This window comes from Lactuca saligna, chromosome 5 (genome assembly GCF_052625555.1).
Source record: "Lactuca saligna cultivar CGN05327 chromosome 5, ASM5262555v1, whole genome shotgun sequence".
Taxonomy (NCBI): domain Eukaryota; kingdom Viridiplantae; phylum Streptophyta; class Magnoliopsida; order Asterales; family Asteraceae; genus Lactuca; species Lactuca saligna.
In genome coordinates this window covers 86,771,751-86,786,923 of record NC_136421.1, presented here as the reverse complement: position 1 = coordinate 86,786,923, position 15,173 = coordinate 86,771,751, and the positions used below count along the sequence as shown (strand labels likewise).

The following is a 15,173-nucleotide window of genomic DNA, read 5'->3' as shown; positions in this document are numbered from 1 at the left end:
GAGCCTCTAGACTTGCAAAACTAGAAAAACCCCTTTTTATAATTTGTTTGAATTAGTTAACATATAGTAGTGTTTAGTTGGTATTTTTGTTTTCTTTATTCGATACCCTACTTACAAGAAGTATCCTATTATTCGATTAGGTACAATGCCTATCACGTATTAGTTAGTCTAGATTAGCTAGTTTATTACTTAGTACATAAAATACATATCAAGTTTTGTGGCGCCATTATCATGGAATAATTCAAATTTTAGTTAATTATTATATGATATTTGTTTTCGATCCTTTGTTTGATATTTATTTCACATAAAGTTAAAAAAAATTTAGTTTTTTTTTTGTTTTTATTACGTAACCACAATGTGGTTGACGACTTGACAGTTTTTTGAATTTTCTTTTATTATTTTTTTGTTCCGTTTTATGCGTTGGTTTTCTGTTTATTGCAGTTATATTTCAAGATGACTGATATCGCATGCATGACGATGGATGCATACAAGAAGCTAGGGCGCAACAATCAAGGATCAGGACCGACTCCGCCAGAATTTCCAGCTAGAAACAAATATGAGCTCAAACGTTATACAATAGGGATGCTCAAAGACATTCCGTTTTTCGGAAAAGATTATGAAGATGCATTTAATCACCTCGACGAGGTCAAGAAAATTGCAAATTATTTTAATGTCCCTAATGTTTCATGAGAATTAGTATTACTAAGAATTCTTCTAGTAACCTTATCGGGAGATGCAAAACTTTGGCTAAATTCCCTTGCACCCAGAACAATCACTACTTCGACGAATCTACGGGAAGCTTTCATTGAGCAATATAGTCCACCATCGAAAGTATCCAAGCTTAGGAAAAATATAGCAAATTTCCAGCAATATGATGGTGAGTCCTTACTTGAAGCGTGAGAAAGGTATAAAAGCATGCTAAGAAATTTCCCCCAACACGATCTAAATGTACTATAAAAAATAGCTATTTTCTACGATGGGGTGAGTGTTACCACAAGATAACTCCTTGATTCTCAAGGACCAATGACGAAAAAAAGAAACAAATACTATTAAAAAATTGATTGAAGAAGTCTCAAAACATTCGCGTTAATATCATACTCCACAAGAATATTTTACAAGAGGAAAAGGAGACTTTGATAGAGGAAATGACAATATGGTGGCGGTTTTAGAAAAATTAGAATCAATAGACCAAAGGATGAAAAAGATGGATCAATCCATCCATGCAACTTACGTTGGACGTGATAATTATAGTGGTCCTCATTTAACAAAAAATGTAACAAGGACGAAATCATAAACTTCAAGCTTGCTACTCTAATGGAATGTCTTACCTAAAGAAGGAATGTCTTCCTAATGATGAAAAGTATAGGTAACAAAACCACTGATCTTACCTGAAGGAGCAACCGTTCCTGAAAATAAAAATAATTTTGAGGACATGCTAGCCCGATTTACAGCCGCATCAGATATGAGGCACAGTGCAACAGATGTTGTAATTCAAAGTTAGCAAATCTCAATTTGTAATATTGAGTCACAGATCAATGAAATCTCGAGGTAGTTTAACGAGTGGTTACCTGAACGTCTTCCAAGCAGTATAGAGCAAAATCTAAAGGCATATGTCAAGGCCATCACCACAAGGAGTCGTAAAATTATTCATTCCATGGCTCCCATGTCACACCCCGAAAATCGAAGGCGAAAACATTTCCGGGGTTGACTGCACATTGAGTATCAAATCCAATGCACATAGTAAGTAAAGTAAAACAACCATTACATTACATATAGAAAGTTTTTACATTTGTTTCAAAAGTAAAGTTGTACAGTTGTGATACATAGTATATATAACAAAAATGGAATGGGTCTTCAGAGCACTCCGTCTTCGATCAAAAGGATCTTCGGGTACCTGTCTAACGCTGACCTGAGAATACAAGCGATTTGAAAATCAGCATAACGCTGGTGAGTTCATAAGCGGTTTGTTTGTGAAAATGTACAAAGTTTCCTTTCCATTTTCTGAAAATTTTTCACACACGAAAAAAAATCCTATATTTTCTTAAAAGGTTGGTTATTGTTTCTCAACATGCAAAGTTATTCGGTTTGTTTCACTTTGCTAGTTATGTACTGTTTTTCCCAGGAAAGTCCCATACATTCCTGAATGTTGGTTATCAAATGTAAAAGATGTATACTTGTAAAACATGGTTGTGTATAATGTTTCCCTAGGAAAGTCCCATACTTTCCTGAATGTTGGTTACCAATGTGAAAGATGTATACTGAAAACCAGGTTATCTTGTGAAATGTATTAGTTTTAACACGTATATAAAACTAATGTTTACAAAGTAAATTAATTACTTTACTCATAATTACTATTAAGTAAATCTCTGTTATCCTAATTGCGAGTCCCATAACCATACAATAAGACTAAATATGGAAAAAAGTAGTCCACATCACCTTATGACTTTCGTCACCCTTGAACCATTTCGGTTCGGCTCTAGCTAGCAGCAAGGTGTGGGATAGTCAGCCCCGTATAGATCTAACACTCAAGTCACGCTCCCTTAATTAAGATATTCTGGTTACGGTTGCGGTCCTCCACTCGCATATCTCTATCGAGTGTTCACCGAGGACGTGTCTCCAATTATATAGGACTAACAAATTTACTATTAATAATACGATGATCCTCCACTCGCGTATCTAGGTGGAGAGTTACCGAGGACAAAATAGTGTACACAGTTTTATGTTCAAATGTTCTAATGTTATGCTTTTAACTGATAAAATATGGAAGATTATTTGTGAAATATATATAAAACATAACATTTTAGAATCCATTTCACAAATATATGATTATGTGATTTGCATGTTCAAACGGTTATCAGTTATGTTTATCAGTATCAAAAGCATATAAAATATGAAACACTCACATGTAAAACAAGTTTTTGAGTACAAGTATCCCTTGTACTTTGCTTGTATTCCCCCTGAAAACAGTGAAAACAGTGAAAAAGGGTAGGGGTATGAACTCACCAGGCGAGGAAATGTGACGATTTCGGAGGCTAAACGTTGGTTTGGGGCTTGATTACTCTCAATGTTCCAATGTATAATTCAATAATGTCCGAATATATCCAATTAGATTTACATGTACTAATTAGATGGAACATTACACTCCAATGAACTAAAACACCTCAAAACGAGTGTTTGGAGTGACCTGGGTGACATCTTCGGACGTGTAATGATGCAAGGGACTTGGAATTTGAGTTTACTCCTCAAGAGTAAACTCCTAAATAAGTTTCGGCCATTTACCGTTACATACATGAGTTCACGGCCGTGAACTCATGTTTGGGTAGTTTTGAGTGTTTAATGGCTTGTATGGACATGGGAGTTGCTAGAATGGATTTATCAAATGCCTTGAATTAAATTGTAAGAACATTTACACCATTTATGGGAGTTCATGGCTGTAAACATGGAGTTTACGGCCGTAAACTCCCCCAAGATCATACCATAATTAATTTGGGGTACTTAGAACAATCACATGTGATTCTAGTTAATTTTCCAAGGCTTGGTGTGACTTTAGGGCATCAAAGGACATGTAATTTGAAGTTTACCGCCCTGGAGCATGTGCTATGGCCGTAAACTCTCAAATGGAGAGTGTTTGATGTGTTTAAGGTCTCCAAAATATTTTTATATGGTTCTAGGATTTATTCCAAGGCTATTGGTGAAGCTACAAGGCATTCTAAGATGTTTAAAAGAGTTTACTCCCCATGTTTGAGGAGTTTACGGCCCAAGCATATGCGTTGGTCATAAACTCATCTAAATCCCTCAAAATCCAAGTTTCAGGTGTTCTAAGTCCAGGTTTGTAAGCCTCAAGGTCGTATCTAAGTCCCAATGTTGGTTTGGAAGGGTTAAATTGCTCAAAAACCTCAATATTATGTGTTTACGGCCCAAGCTTACTCCTTGGACGTAAACACATGTTCTAGGTCCAAAATGATAGATTAAACACGAATTTGAAGGTCTAAGAGGTTATACAACAAGCTAGGGATGTTACCTCAAAGATTTGGAGCCTTAAATCAATGTTTTGGACCTTGAATCTTTTGTTGAGGAGAGAGGTTAGAGAGAGAGAGTAGTGAGACAGAGAAAAAGCTTCAAATGGAAGCTTAAACACTTTTAAATAGTGTCTAAGTTTTGGACATGGTGGAATTCTACCCGATACCGGCGTTATACGGTGCTTTTGGCCGCACCCGATTGAGTTACCGTAACCTGATATGGTAAATTCAAAAATGTTTCCAATTATTAATATGAAGTGCTAATGTGAGTTCTAAACATGCTTAGATACTCATTAAGTCATAATAGAAGTCCCACAATTATGTCCTAATTAAATGACGAAATCGGAAACGAAATTGGAAACGGCGTTTGGATCATCGATATAAGTTACGGAAAGGGTTACAAGCAATGATACGAATTTTCGGGTTGTTACATTATCCCCCCGTTAGAGAGAATTTCGTTCTGAAATTCAGAATTAAGGTACAAATCATGGATCAGGAAAGAGGTGTGGATACTTCAGTTTCATTGAATCTTCACGCTCCCAAGTGAACTCCGGTCCCCGCTTGGCATTCCAGCAAACCTTCACTATCGGGATGCAACTTTGTTTCGTGCGTTTGACTTCTCGATCCATGATTTCGATCGGCTCCTCCACAAAGTTGATGTTTTCATTGATCTCGATCTCGTCTATGGGGATCACTAGGGTTTCATCGGATAAGCACTTCTTGAGATTTGAGACATGGAAGATAGGATGGATGTTACTGAGTTTGTGAGGTAATCGAAGTTTATAGGCTACAGGACCGATCCTGGCGAGGATCTCGAAAGGTCCAATGTACCTTGGATTAAGTTTACCACGCTTTCCAAAGCGTACGATGCCTTTCTAGGGCGAGACCTTCAACAAGACACGGTCTCCAACCTGGAACTCCAGAGGTTTCCGTCAGTTATCAGCATAACTTTTCTCTCTATCGCGTGAAGCTTTCATTCGTTCTCGGATTCGGATGATCTTTTCGGTGGTTTCACGGAAGATTTCAGGACCAGTGAGAGCACTATCGGGAAATCAACTCCTGGCTAGCTGCGTGTCCCCTACCTCGGCCCAACACAGAGGGGATCTGCACTTACGACCGTAGAGGGCTTCGAACGGGCCAGCCTTGATACTGGTGTGGTAGCTGTTGTTGTACGAGAACACGATCAATGGAAAATGTGTGTCCCACGATTTTCCGTAATTGATGACACACGCCCTAAGCATGTCTTCCAGGGTTTGGATAGTCCTCTCACTCTATCTGTCGGTCCGAGGATGATACACCGTGCTCATGTCTAGTTTGGTTCCAAGAGCTTTCTGGAAAGACTACCAGAATCTGGAGGTAAACCTGTTATCTCGATCAGAGATAATGGACGCAGGTACACCGTGCGATCGAACTACCTCCTGGATGTAGATTCGCGCGAGTCGTTCCATTTTGAATGATTCTTTGATCGGGATGAAGTGAGCGGATTTTGCCAAACGATCAACAATTACCCAAATGGTATCGTACCCACTCGGACACTTGTGTAGTTTGGTGATGAAGTCCATGGTAATCATCTCCCATTTCCATTCGGGTATCTCGGGTTGCTGGAGCAGACCCGAGGGTTTCTAGTACTCGACTTTCACCTTGGCGGAAGTCAGAAACTTGCCCACAAACATAGCGACCTCGGATTTCATGTTCGGCCACCGATATTGTTTCTTGAGATCTAAGTACATCTTGTACGACCTAGGTGAACGGGGTATTTAGTCTTGTGTGCTTTCTCCATGACAATTTCCTTGAATCCTCCGGACTTTGGAATCCAGATTCAGTCCATGAAACAGTAGACTCCGTCACATCTGATCTCAAGTTTCTTATCCATTCCCTTCAAGGCTTCGATCGAAATGTTCTTAGGCTTGAGAGCTTCTATCTGGGCATCTCGGATTTGCATGGATAAATGGGAATGGATAGTCATTGTCAAGGTCTTCACTTTTCGGCTTGAACTTTCCTTTCGGCTAAGGGCATCGGCCACCACATTGGCCTTTGCAGGATGGTAACGGATTTCACACTCATAATCACTGAGTAGTTCTACCCATCGCCGTTGCCTCATGTTCAAGTCTTTCTGATCAAAGATGTGCTGCAGGCTCTTGTGATCAGTGAAGATCGTACACTTAGTTCCGTAGAGATAATGTCTCCAAATCTTCAATGCGAAGACTACGGCTCCTAATTCCAAGTCATGCGGGGTATAGTTGACCTCATGTGCTTTCAATTGTCTTGAGGCATAAGCAATCACTTTTCCTCTTTGCATAAGCACATAGCCTAAGCCCTGATTAGACGCATCACAGTAGACAATGAAGTCTTCTGTCCCTTCGGGTAAGGACAGAACAGGTGCGCTACACAAGGCTTGCTTTAACGTCTGGAACGCTGATTCTTGCTTTTCACTCCAACAAAAGGGTACAACTTTCTGTGTTAGAGTGGTTAGGGGTTTGGAAATTTTGGAAAAATTCTGGATGAATCTTCGATAATAGCCAGCGAGACCCAAAAATTGATGGATTTCTGTGGGTGTTTTTGGTGCCGACCAATTCTCTATCGCTTTAATCTTGGAAGGATCCACATGAATGCCCTCCTCGCTTACCACGTGACCGAGGAAAGTTACCTTCTGTATCCAGAACTCACACTTGGAAAATTTTGCGTACAAATTCTTGAATCTAAGGGTTTCCAACACTAGCCTCAAGTGTTGCTGGTGGTCTTCTTCGCTCCTAGAGTAGACGAGGATGTCGTCAATGAATACGATGACGAACTTGTCTAGGAAAGGACGACACACCCAGTTCATCATGTCCATGAACACAGCCGGTGCATTGGTTAGATGGAAGGGCATCATCACGAACTTGTAGTGTCCATACCGAGTCCTGAAAGCTGTTTTGGAAACATCACTCTCCTGAACTCGTAACTGATGGTACCCTGACCGAAGGTCTATCTTCGAGAAGTAGCTGGCTCCCCGGAGTTGATCGAAGAAGTCATCTATTCGCGGAAGGGGATATCGGTTCTTAATGGTCAACTTGTTCAACTCACGGTAGTCGATACACATCCGGAAGGATCCATCTTTCTTCTTGACAAACAATACCGGAGCTCCCCAGGCTGAGCAAATTGGTCTAATGAATCCTTTACTGAGAAACTCATTGAGTTGGCTGGAGAACCCCTGCATTTCTGCTAGAGCTAAGCGATACGGAGACTTCGCTACTAGAGTAGCTCCAGGAATTAGGTTAATACGGAACTCGACCTGACGCTCGGGAGGAATTCCTGGAAGCTCTTCGGGAAATACATCAGGAAAGTTACAGACTTCGGGGATGCTCGCGAGGTCTTTAACTTCCTGTTTCTCGTTGATTACAATCATATATGATAGTTTATAAGGGGTGTATGGCTATACAAGGGAGTATATGGTCAAAATACACCATATTGGTGTGTGTGCGGCCAGGGTGTGCGACCAGGGTGTGTGTGCGGCCAAGCCTGTGTGCAGCCATACACTTGCATACAAACATATCCAAATCGATTATCCAAGGCTTTGTTATGACCCTAAGAAGGTGTTTTGGTCAATGTTATGCTTAGATGAACTTTTAAGTCCATTTTAGGACTAAAAGATGTATGTGCGGTCACACATGATGTGTGTGCGGCCGTACACACATGAAGATCATCTAGAAGGATGATTTCATGGATCAAACTCGAGGAAAAGGATTTCTAATGCATTGTAGTAATGATCGAAGGATGTTTAGTTACTTGTATTGCCGATCCGAGAGGAAAACTTGAAGGACACTTGAGAGAGACTGTTCCAGCTTTGAAGGAGTGGGGAAAGGGTGTAAGGTTGACTTAGGGTCCTTTATATAGGCTGGAGTTTGAGGCTAGGGGGTGTGCGGTCGGCTGTGTGCGGCTGGCTGGCCACACACTCGGGTGTACGACCGCACACACCTTGCTTGGTGTGTTTGGCTCGATTTTGCGATGCTACACACATTGTAACCCCTTCCTAAGACTCATATCTTACTAAGCCAAATACACTTATATATGTTGGGTTATGAGCATTCTAGCACTCCTAAGTGTACATGCAACCCTAAATACCTTGGATCTATGTTTTCTCTATTATACATGCATTGTGAACGTCCAAGGTATTATCCTAATCTAGCATACAAAACAATCAATAAAGCAAGATAGAATACATACCTCTTTGATGTAGAATATCTTCATGAAGCTTGAGTGCCTAGTGCCCCAAGTGTGACACCTCAAATGGTTCACACAACACCATAAACACTTGGAGTAACTTAGAGAGAATTCTACACTTCATGAAATCGGCTAGCCCTCTCTAGAATAATCTAGTGGCCGATTTTGTCAAGAATAATATCTTTATATAGTGTTACAATTAGGGCAAACCCTAATTGTCATGACTTTCCATTTCCTTGGATCCATGGGTTCAAATACACCATGGAGCATCCATGGAGCATCATATGGGTTTTGGCCTAACTAGATAATCCATGGAGCATTAGCCCACTATATAAGTATGGATGATTTACACAATCAACCCATATATTTAATTAGTCTTCTTTTGATCACTTAATTAATCCTAGATTAATTCTTGATCAATACTAATTAAATAATCTTATTATTCTTATTATTAATATACTAGAACTTATAATATATTAATAACCATAAGTGTCTTATTTCTCTCATTATAGTCTATCCAAGTGCATGATGCCATGCAACCCAAATGGACCATGCCGGGTTGGGTCAAGTCTTACCAATTATAGTTATGGACTTAGACATTAATCCAACAGTCTCCCACTTGGATAAGTCTAAAACTATTATTGCGTATGACTTCAGGAACCAACTGGCAATCGTAGCTCTCAAAAGCTTTTGTCGAACTTTGACCTTGTAGATGAACTCTGATCTTGTCAATGACTTGTCCATTAGATAAGGGATCATATATTCCTCCATTCTAGATATCATATGGACTGAGACGTGGATTATAATCATTCTCTCTGTCCATTTGTTGTTTCCCGATTTCCGATTTATGACGACTGACTAATTGAACAAATCAAATCAGTCCTGGCCCAGCCGAGCACTTCCATTTGTCATCATCAAATCATCGAGGGGCCCACAGATATCGCTTTCATCCTGAAGGTAAAAGGAATGGATAAACTTCGACTCATATGGCTTGTTCTACTACTTGTTGAATCATACACAAAGACACGTTTTATAACATCGAGTTACCAATGCATTTCGTGCAATCAATGTACAACCAACTCATAGTAACAACTCATATCTCTAGGTTTGAAGAATATAAGATATTATCGTCTCATGATCACTCGTGATAAAATCCATGAAGTGATTCCAATGAGCGCGGGTTGAATCCAATACTCAGAACTTATGAGCACTCATGAGTGTTGTAGCCCTTTGTCCAACAACTTAGACCTCTACAAGCCAACCCATGACAGTCTTAATTCATATCTACTTCCAACATATGACTGATTGTGGATGGTTTGAATAACGTAGTCATTCCGGAAGAATAACCTAGTTTATTCGGGAAGTCAAAACATGCAAAGTGCAACACAATAATAATTGAATCCAATATGGTCTCAGAACTTATGAATATAAATAAAACACCTTTTATTTATCACCATATGATTACACATTATTCATTGTATACTGTTTCAGCTATCAACATTATTCTTGAATTTAAAACAATAGTTGTCCCATGCTCCAAGCATGGACACTATGTTTTTCTAAACACTAGTCATGCCATACACCAAGTATGCATACTATGTTTGTCTATGATCTTTACTTTGTGAACTAGATCAATTGAATATAACTCCAATGATTCTCTTTTCACACTTTCAAATCTTTACTGTAAATACAAGAATTCCAAATTCATGTCATTTACTAAAATGTATTAGATTCTAAACTTATATGCATTGATCCTCTTGTAATGATTATGCACAAAGTCAGAAAGACTTGGCAACAATCATTACAGAGTATTCCAAAGGAGATCAGCTCCTTAGAAACATCCTTCTTGCATTAAGTTTCCTAATCTTAAACAGATTGGAAAAATTCTAACTTTGAAACATTTCCAGATTCCATTTTGACTATCACTTCTGAACAAGAGTTGCCTCCTTACAGATTATGTCAATATGGTCCTTCCAGAATTATCACTATACTTCCAACTGTCCTTGATCAACCAATCTTTGGTAAACCTTAGATTGTCCTCGACAATTGTTTAATCCTTTTAGTCATATCCAATTCTAAACCTTTTCCCTTCTTAATGCCCTAGGCATTTGGAAAATTTTAGAAAGGATGAATATAGCACATGTAATCGGTCCTATATCCGAAGCATATGGGACACGATTCATGATGTCTCACATAAAGACTAAACCAGTCTTTTGCTATAACATTTCCATTTCTATTTGCCAAGTTCTCATAATTTAGATTATGAAAAGGGATGCCGTAATCATAAACGAATTTTAGAACGCAAATAATGGACCCATATACAGAATTTCCTTATGTTGAGCCATTCCAACATGAAATTCATATATATTCTAGACTAAATGATTAAAACCTCACGATCTAAGCTTATAGATTTGATTCTTGACTAAATGATTAAAACCTCACGATCTAAGCTTATAGATTTGAGATGAAGTATAATTTCCTCTCTCTTAATTATAGCAAAACAACTTTTTCCCAATTGAAACCTTTTGTTTTCTATAATTAACATTGCTAGCTTGCAATACTTATCATAATTATCATGCTCCCACTAACATGATGATTATTAGCATAACACTTATGCTCCCACTAGCTTTGACATGTACTCAAAAAACAGCTGGACTTCTAGAAATCAATACTTTATTGACTTTCTTACCAAAGTTCAGATTTCTGATACTAGATTGTTTTGATAAGACTTTATCAAAAACATACACCTTCCCTTAGATAGCTCATGGGTGTGTCAAAACAATTTTAAGAACTATGAAAAGGGATGCCGTAATCATAGTCTTGATCGTTTTGACCTTTTCCATTTCTCACAAGTCCAAGTTAGTGTGCCGGTAAACCACACACGCTCCACTAACGACTTTGAGAATGCAAATATCCCAATTGCTATCTAGCTAAAATCTACTTAGTGGAAGTGTTTCCTCACCATCATTTTCATGAATCAGAGAGAAACCTTATGACACTTATATTTATTGGTGTATGAGTTCCTACCCATATGAATTTGTCAAAACCATAATCACAAGACAAGGATAATGACAAATCCAAAACCATATGGATTGAACTCAATCTTAATTTCTTGCCACCTGGCAGCTCAAGGGCCTACCATTGCTTCCAAGTTGTTGTGCAACACATTGAGAACTCTAAGAACTCATATGCAAAGCCACCTTTAACTAGAATAGGCACAGAATATGTCAACACGATAGGTTATAAACCTCAAGTCGTGTGCTAGTGAAGAACTTCAGGTTTCATTCTTGATTAGTTCTTGAGAATTTCAAGACCTTTAAGACTCCCACTGTCCTCTTGACCTATAAGACTTCCTTGTCAAACATCCAAGAGATAGTGTGGATTCTAATCAAGACAAACACTTCACACAATTGGCCTAAGTTGGTCTTTGTTTTATCCAAAACATCACAACTTACCAATTTCAAATGTACAAGAGTAGAAAACTTTTACTCTTACATTTGTCAAGTGTTTTAAACCTTCTTAAAGACATGTCACTCAAGTTACAATCTTGGAGTATGACTCTAAGACTTGTATTGGAACGAAGTATGACTCATCTTCTTGATTTAACCATTTCAACAATTCAAGATCCCTTCTTCTTAGTCATAAGAATGAACTAAGACTTCCTTAGAGAACTAATTTTGATATGGTTTCTTAATCATTAAGATGATCACAAAACTGATACTAAAGTACTCTCCCATCTTTTCAGATTTGAGAAACTTTTATCCTTCTGCCTAGGTTGATTCTTCTTATTCGCTCTGCTATGCATTGGAACCTTTTCCAATGTCTCGGAGTTACACTTACGCTTGTAAGTATAATCATATTTACTAAGCTTTAGTAAACTATGACGAATAGCCTTATATCTTTTGTGGTGGACTAAATCAGTGCACATGACTATGTACTCGATCCCTTAGTCCATTACTTGACTCACACATCCATGTGAACAAGTAATTAGTCTTAATTTTTCCAATACTTGAAAGTTCTCATTCATCATGCTATACAACTTGCATGATTCCGAGTCCCGGTCCAATTGAGACTTGGGTGATGAGAATGTTTCCTTTATTTGATAAATTTAGACATTACCACAAATGAAAGAATCAATTTCATACTTCCACTCTTGCTATTAATGGAATCATATAAGCAACAATTACATGGGCTAAGAATCCAATGCACTCCTTTCGTAGGAGCTTTTGAGCTTTGATGCAGGAAATGATACGAAGACTTGAACTAAGTTTATCGCCATAGATTACGAGAGTCTGACCCGAAGGAAGGTTGAGATGGATGGCTTTTTCGTAGCAAAGGATGTCAGCATGATTAGGACTCAACCAATCCATGCCAATGATAACATCAAAGCTATTAATGGAAAATGGCATTAGATCGATGGGAAATGATTCATCATTCAGGGTAAGGGTACAACCTACGAACAACTCGCTGGCGCTTTCTTTCTCACCGTTAGCCATCTCGACGGTAAACATTACAGTTAAAGGTTGGGGATTATATTTTAGGTTATATTTGAATGCATGACTAACAAAACTCCTTTCAGCACCCGAATCGAAAAGAATACTAGCATATGAGTTGTCAAGAAGGAACGTACCCAAGACAACAGTAGGATCGACAACTGCTTCCTCTCGTCCCATGGCTAGGACTCTTCCAGTGTTGTCAACAGTTGACTTCTTGGGGAAGTTCCTTTTAAAGTGCCCAACCTCTCCACAGTTATAACAGGTTTGACCAACGCTTACTCCATATGATTGATTGGCCGATTGGGCAGGAACCTTGCAGAATCAGACCGTGTGCCCCTTCTTACCACAATTAGTACAAGATAGTTCTTGGCAAGGGCCAGGGTTGTGGTGATATTTGCACTTGTCACATAGAGGGAGATTACCAGCATACCTGCTGGTGGGAGTTGGAGTTGTGGATCCCACAACAGAAGCATCAGCAACTGGGGTAGTAGCAGCATGAACTGCTACAGTCTGCTGTTTCTTGGAAGATCCTTGGGAAGATTGACACTTCTTCTTCTTCCAGAACTTTCTCTTCTCACCACTCCTTTTAGTCGGCTCAGGAGTGGTAGTGGTTTCCTCAACATCATCGCTATGATCAATCAAAGTATGGGCTAAACTCTTGGCACTCTCATAGGTATCCGGATGTGCAACTAAGACATTTCCCTTTGTCGGCTGGGTCAGCCCCCAGATGACCCTTTCTATCTTTTTACTTTCAGGAGTGACCAAATCCCGGGCAGAGAAGTGCGAGATCATCGAGTCGGGAAGTGTATGCAGCAATATCAGAACCCTTCATCTTCATGTTCCAGAGCTCGTGTTCTAGTTTCTGCATTTCGCCACGGGGCAGTATTCGGCTATCAGGACTTCTTTCATGGCTTCCCATCCCATGTCATTGGCTATGGGTAGAGTCAGAGATTTGACTCGGCCATTCCACCAAGTCAAGGCTTTATCAATGAAGGTACAGGCTGTGAACTTGACCTTATCAGATTCCGCACAGGCACAAATTTCAAAGATGGATTCGATTTTCTCGAACCATCGGGATAAGGAAATGACACCTCCAGTGCCATCGAAGGATGTTGGTTTCGCATTCATGAAGTCCTTATAGGAACCCTCCTTTTGATGTCCTTGATAATTTTCTTGGTTTTGGGGCTGAGGACCACCTCCTAAGCTATCGGGGTTCATTTGTGACATAGTTGCTACCATTGCACCGGTCAGAACTATCTGAAGTGATGCAAGATCAAACTAAGGAGGAGGTGGTGGCGGAGGAGGATTGTTGTTGTTCTTTGAGCTGGGTCTCTTTCTGGGAGGCATCTTGATCAAATAAGATCAAGAAAGAGAGAGGATGGTAAGTCCTCCAAATGGAATCGATAGATATGACAATTATATATCCCGAATAAGCGATAAAGCATGAAAGAGTTATCAAAACAGATAATTTATCGCTAAGAAATGATTAGGCATCATTGCTTGAATAAGGATTTCTATAAAGGATTGGCTCCAGAAATACTCCCATAGTATTTCATGGTTCGCTACGACAATGGTTCGATGTTTGCTGTATTAGGGTAAGTTTTAGGCATGCTGCACACCATAGTCACTCCCAAGCACATGTTGGCCGTGTCTCGAATGAATATAGTTGGCCAGGCTATATTGATCCTAGACATGATTACATAACTGCCCAGGTTTAACCGCAGTACACAACACCCATTTACTTATGTTTTGTTCTACTTGTAGTTATGGATCTCGACGGTTTGGTATACTTGTATACTTTTGAAAATACTTATAGTTTGAAGATACTTTTAATTCAGAGCACTTAGGGCCTTTAGTGTTTATAGTTTTATACCATGAAGGTTTGGTATACTTTATTCACTATAAACAAGGGCTCTGATACCAATCTGTCACACCACGAAAATCGAAGGAGGAAACATTTCCGGGGTTGACTGCACGTTGAGTATCAAATCCAATGCACATAGTAAGTAAAGTAAAACAACCATTACATTACATATAGAAAGTTTTTACAATTGTTTCAAAAGTAAATTTGTACAGTTGTGATACATAGTATATATAAACAAAATGGAATGGGTCTTCATAGCACTCCGTCTTCGATCAAAAGGATCTTCGGGTACCTGTCTAACGCTGACCTGAGAATACAAGAGGTTTGAAAATCATCATAATGCTGGTGAGTTCATAAGCGGTTTGTTTGTGAAAATGTATGAAGTTTCCTTTCTGTTTTCTAAAAATGTTTCACACACGAAAAAAAATCCTATATTTTCTTAAAAGGTTGGTTATTGTTTCTCAACATGTAAAGTTATCCGGTTTGTATCACTTTTCTAGTTATGTACTGTTTTTCCCAGGAAAGTCCTATACTTTCCTGAATGTTGGCTATCAAATGTAAAATATGTATACTTGTAAAACATGGTTGTGTACA

General features: G+C 38.9%; 1 non-coding gene across 1 annotated transcript; it reads right to left on the bottom strand.

Moving 5' to 3' along the window:
• Positions 1 to 837: 837 nt before the first annotated feature.
• On the bottom strand, positions 838 to 944 carry LOC144999193 (small nucleolar RNA R71). The gene has a single exon (XR_013660713.1). It is a non-coding gene; the product is annotated as a small nucleolar RNA R71 (small nucleolar RNA).
• Between the last annotated feature and the right edge of the window lie 14,229 nt (positions 945 to 15,173).